Source organism: Heloderma suspectum, chromosome 14, assembly GCF_057233095.1.
Source record: "Heloderma suspectum isolate Gila_16-S chromosome 14, 16-S_ref, whole genome shotgun sequence".
NCBI classification, from domain to species: Eukaryota; Metazoa; Chordata; class Lepidosauria; order Squamata; family Helodermatidae; genus Heloderma; species Heloderma suspectum.
In genome coordinates this window covers 18,640,166-18,646,009 of record NC_139471.1, presented here as the reverse complement: position 1 = coordinate 18,646,009, position 5,844 = coordinate 18,640,166, and the positions used below count along the sequence as shown (strand labels likewise).

The window sequence follows — 5,844 nt, the reverse complement described above, 5'->3', positions numbered from 1 at the left end:
GTATTTGTGGGGAACCAATTGGTGATTTTTTTTTTTTTTAAGGAAAAAATTCCCAGATTTCAGGAAAAGCCTGCAGCTTGGTCACAGATGCAAGCTGAGTCAGGTGCACCATGGAAATCCAGTGAGCCCCCAAAGGGTAGTATTTCCTGGAAACAGATATCCCTAATTGAGAATACATGCAAAACGTACACACTGGAAAAAACAAGTCCACCCCAGCTAAGGTGGGCAGAAAAGTAATGTATAAATACCTTTAATTAATACATTAATAATGATATTCAGTACATGCTCTGGTAATATTGGCTCATTCTGCTTTCTTCCCTTTGTTCTCCAAAGCTCCTGTGGCCAAAAAAAAATTATGTAATTGGGCCACCCAGAACAGTCTGGCCAGCATTATGCTGCGAGGCAGAGATAGCTGGATGTCTGAAAATACTGTCCAATGTGCACTCCCGAAGCAAATTCACTTAGGGAAGGGGAAATAAAAGCTGTTTGTTTGCCAAACAACTGTGACATATATGGAACGCTGGAGAGAAGAGGCTGTTGTTTCTGAATGAGCTACGGTTTGAGGTAGTTAACCTCTCGCTATTGTTAAGCTGTTGGAAGGAGGGACGATGCAAATTTAAATGACTTTTCACAAATAGCCAGAACAGTCCTTTATCTCTTCATGTTCTGATCTCTTTCAGTGGAGAGGCAGGAGTCTTGTCATTTTTAATAAGTCTAGGACTCAGTACAATATGGCGCTCCAGCTTGAATGATTGCCTTGGGGCACAAGGCTAGTTGAGGAACAGAAAGAAGATTGCCCTCAAGCACTTTGTAATTTGAGGGATGGGGTGTTTCAATGGGCTTGTATTTTGCACTCCCCTCCTTTTTCTGTTCTGATGGGAAGAATATGAGTAAAACCAGGGCTGTTGTTTCAGGTGTGGGTATGAATTTTGAAAAGAGATTCTTATATGCTTTTTCTTTCCTTCCAGGATTTCACCTCCACCCCACATAGTTTCTTGAGTGGACAAACAGAAAGGAAAAAAGAATGGGATGGACAAAGAACAGGGGAAGGAGAAGGAGAGGGTGAGATGGACAAAGACTGGGATAGACAAAAGAGATCAGCAAAGCATGGCAAAATAAGGTAAGAACAATTCTAGAGGGTCAGCTATGTCAGACTGATCTAGAACCCCCTCCCCACACATTTACATCTGTGGATGTTGAAGAAATCCACAACGGATTCAAATGAATTCAGACTTCTGCAGTTGAGTGGCTTTTTCAGAGTCACACAGATTCCACGGACTTGCAGACCTTTTAAAGAAAAAACTTTCTGGAATTTTACGCAAATTTAGTTGTAGAAAAATATGTGAAATAAAATAACACTGGCTGAAAATGTGCATTTCCCCCATAGGATAAGGCATGAACATGCAGATTGGGGAGGGGTGATTTGCACATCTGCACAAATGTACATGTGCATATATTTGGGAAACTGGAAAAAAACACGGATTCTATCTGTGAGCAGACAATGGAAGGAAAGGCATCTGACAATCCATGAGACTCAGATGGAACAGATTTTATAAAACCCATACATCTCTACCTACACCCAAAGAATCTTGTGGCACCCTAAAGGCTAACAAATGCATACTGGGATACAGTTTTACGGGCCACATTTCATCAAATGCAGAACATAGGTGTGTCTGGAAACCTGCACATGAAAGACAGTGGAGGAAAGGGGAAGCTGAAGAGGAACACACTCTTTAGATTTCTTGGTTCAGGGAAAGAACCAGGAGTGAGTGAGAATGTGGGAGAGAAACCTCCTTCCCTCTAGCATCACCCAAGGTTGGCCTCACCACTTCCATCCACTTAACATGAGTGCATTTTACTCAGAGGACCATAGCTCAGTGGTAAAGCATGTGGTTTACACGCAGACGGTCCCAGGTTCAGTCCCTATCCTCTTCAATTAAAAGCCTTATATAGCAAGTGGTGGGAAAAATCCCTCCTTTCCAGAAACTCTGGAGGGCCTACTCAGAGTGGGGCCTACTCAGCAGGCAATACTATCTAGATGGACCAGTACTCACATCCAGTGTGAGGCAGCTTCCTATATTCCTGAGGGAGGGTGGAGGACATGTTGAGTGCCCAGCCTCGGGTCTCTTTTATGATTTATCAGAAAAGTCAAAGGGCAGAACAATGGCTTTTATTATGCAAACTACAGTCAGATCAGCAGTGCTTCAGGTTACAATCAGAATCCATGAACCGCAGAGAAGTACCAAGACTCTAGACAGCTTTGCATAATTCAGGAACACTTAGGCTACAAGCAATTCCCTTTGGTTAATGCACTATGTTAGACAATTGCTATTAAAAGTGGTGCTGGCTGTCCCTTTGACAAGCTGAGTGGCTGGTTAAGCCCCTCCTCTAGGGTGGGTCTTTCCAGAGGGACCTTCCCTATATGGCCAGCCTTTTGTAATGCCTCATGAGTTGACATTGCTCCTCTCCCTAGCCTGACGTCTCATCCCGGGATCTTGTATATTTAACACCTCCTCTACTTCCTTCTCTGGGATTCGCATGGGTGAAGAGAGCCCTGGCTGGCTACTTGCCTCCTGATTAGTTTGCACCTGGACAACCACCTCTCTGGGATTGTTCGCCCCTGCAACCTTGGCACTTCAGCAAACCCTTTAACCTCCTCCCCCTCTGACTCTGAATCAGTTCCACATCTTTTTGGAGTGTATCTACAGAGGTGCTGGATCTAATCCATACGAACATAAGAAGAACCACACTGGATCAGACCAAGGGTACATCTACTCCAGCATTCTGGTCTCACAGTGGCCAACCAGCTGTTGACCAGGAACCCACAAGCAGAGCATGAGTGCAACAGCACCCTCCCACCCATGTTCCCCAGCAACTGGTGTACATAGGCTCACTGCCTCTGGTACTGGAGGTAGAACATAGCCATTAGGACTAGTAGCCATTGATAGCCCTTTCCTCCATGAATTTGTCCAACCCCCTTTTAAAGCCATCCAAGTTGGTGGCCATCACTCCATCCTGTGGTAGCGAGTTCCGTAGTTTGACTCTGCGCTGTGTGAAGAAGACCTTCCTTTTACCAGTCCTGAATCTCCCACCAATCAGCTTCATGGGAGGACCCCTTTGGGTTCTCATATTGTGAGAGAGGGAGAAAAATGTCTCCCTACCCAGTTTCTCCAAACCATGCCTAATTTTGTAGACCTCTTTCATGCCTCCCCTTTTCCAAGCTAAACAATCCCAGCTGTTGTAACCTCCTCTCAGAGGGGAGATGTTCCAGCCCTTTGATCATTTTCGTTGCCCTTTTCTGCACTTATTCCAACCCCATAATATCTTTTTTTAGGTGTGGTGACCAGAACTGTACCCAGTATTCCAACTGTATACAGTCTTCCAAATGTAGCGAGTTCCGTAGTTTGACTCTGCGCTTTAGAATCCGGCTCCCCCGGAGTGCGTGGCGGAATGGAGCAATCCCCCCCGCCACCCCGCAAAATTGTCCCGGGATGGACCCTCGGCCATCCGGTCCGTCTGCTGTCCCTGGTCTGCGGCCGCCAATGGCTGCCCCGGTCTGCGGCCGCCATTTGCGTCCCTGCATTAGCTGTGATAGGCTACGTTAAGTCTTTACGGCCACTACGACATTTGCGTCCCTGCCTTTTGCCATGATAGGCTACGTAAATATACACGTAGCCTATCACGGCTAACGCAGGGACACAAATGGAGGCCGCTATGGCATTTGCATCCCTGCGTTAGCCATGATAGGCTATGTAAGTATTTACATAAGTATTTACGCAGGGATGCGGGGCGGAGCTGGCCAGGGAGGATTCCGCGGGGAGGGACGGATTGCCTCCCCCCCCCATGAATGCCCCTGACTGGAATGGGGTAAGTAATTCGTCCACCCCTAATAAAATGGAACCAACTGAATTGAGCGGAATGTGACTTGCTCCTAGGTCTCTCGTAATGTGAGCTTTAGTCTGTATATGGCATTCTGCACCTTCATACTCGTATCTGGAATTCAGAACCATCGCTGTATTCCAAACTAATGGGATTTTAAAAGATGTTCTCTCTAGCCAAGAATGCTTAGCTCTGTTTAACAGGTACACCTGGGCAACTCTGCCATGACATACAATGCCATTTTGTATTGCTGCTATCATTGCAGGGAAATCATACACTTTGACAACCCCAAGAAATAAAGCGGCTCAATACAACGGCAGTGCTATTTGGCATTCCTTGATGTTCAACAGCATGTATGTATCTACACAACCAGAACTAAAAATGAATATTGATGGCAGGGCAAGTGAAATTCTGCATATTCATCCCCCTGTTTCCTTTATCACTTATTCTGTAACAGCTGTTTAATTAATTGCTTGAGCAGCTCCCTAATACATCTTATTTACATACAAAATTACAGAATAATGGTTTGCCTTTGAGTTGAGTGCGAATTTAATGCCTGCTTGCCATGCATCACAGAGTATGACTACTCAAGAAGAAATAAAAGTTCTGGATGGTTTCGACTGTTACTGTGTGTGTGTGTGTGTGTGTGTGTGTGTGCGCGTGCATGTTTCTCTTTTCCCTCCCCTCTAATTATTGGAGCTTCTTTCCCCCAGGTTTTTATTGGATTTGTTTTACAGGTGTTACAAGATGGTGCTGGAATGATAAGAGCAAGAACTAATGTTTCCTTTCAGAGATGAAGCTAGGACTTGAATTCCAGTTGAAGAACGAGGGAGACAACTCAATGAAAAAGGGAAGAAAGAAAATAAATAAATAAAACTAGCATTGTGGAGAGAGATGCGGGGAGGGAGTGAATGTAACATTATCTTTGTGGTTGAGGTTTAGTCCATGTTTGGCAAAGCTCGTCTAGAGTCCAAATGGGTCTGTGTCTCCAGAAAATGTCCAACATTGGCAGCCCATTTTGCAGATGGACAACTCCTCCCCTTCTGGTAATTTTCTTTCCTTTTTCTTTTTTAAGCACAGGGGATTTTTCAGTTGATTACAGCAATGCCACAGTCAGAGATAAGGTTGTGTCTGTGTCTTCCCCTTGCCCCTCCCCCTGCATCCATGCCTACAGCTACAGCTTCATAAACTCATCAGCAGAGCAGCGTGAAACAGGAAAACAGTCATGTCCTTCCTCTAACAGGGCTAAAGTTATTGTATTTTGCAACACACACACCGACTTCAGGACAAACAGGTCTTGATTTTATATAAGAAGAAGTAGAGTTTGACGCCTGCTCCCTGACTCAGAAACCGCATTTTCTAACTGAAAAGTCTGTCACCACTAGGGATGTATGAAAGTCACCTTTTCGCGTATGTGATTCGTGGAGGGGGGAGGCGCTCCATCCCTCCCCCCGGAATCCTGCCTGGCTGGCTCCGCTCCACTGCGGCTCCGCGGAGCAGCCGGCCAGGGCCATCTGCAGCCGGAGTTCCAGCTGCGGACGGGCTGCTGCGGACACAAATGATGGCCGCCGTAGCGGCAACCATTCGCATCCACCCAGGCTGCCCTGATAGGCTACGTAAGAATTTACATAGCCTATCACGGCAAGCAAAAGAAACAAACAGAACTGCATACGGAAATGGCGGCGGCTACGGCGGCCACCATTTGTGTTCCCTTTTTTTCGCTGTTTTAGCTTACGTAAATATTTACATAAGCTATTACGGTGAAAAAAAAGGGGGACACAAATAGCGTAGTAGGCTCTATTTGCGTTCCTTTCCCCCCTGCCGTTTTAGCCTACATAAATATTTACGTAGGCTATTACAGCGAAAAAAGGAATGCAAATAGCGCCCACTATGCTATTTGCGTTCCCCTTTTTTTTCCCGCCGTAATAGCCTATGTAAACATTTACGTAGGCTAAAACAGCAAAA

General features: G+C 45.6%; 1 long non-coding RNA gene across 1 annotated transcript; it reads left to right on the top strand.

Annotated features, from left to right (window-relative positions):
- Positions 1-503: 503 nt before the first annotated feature.
- On the top strand, positions 504-5,585 carry LOC146335734 (uncharacterized). The gene is made up of 3 exons (XR_014785847.1): positions 504-564; positions 969-1,120; positions 4,145-5,585. It is a non-coding gene; the product is annotated as an uncharacterized LOC146335734 (long non-coding RNA).
- The last annotated feature ends 259 nt before the right edge of the window (positions 5,586-5,844 follow it).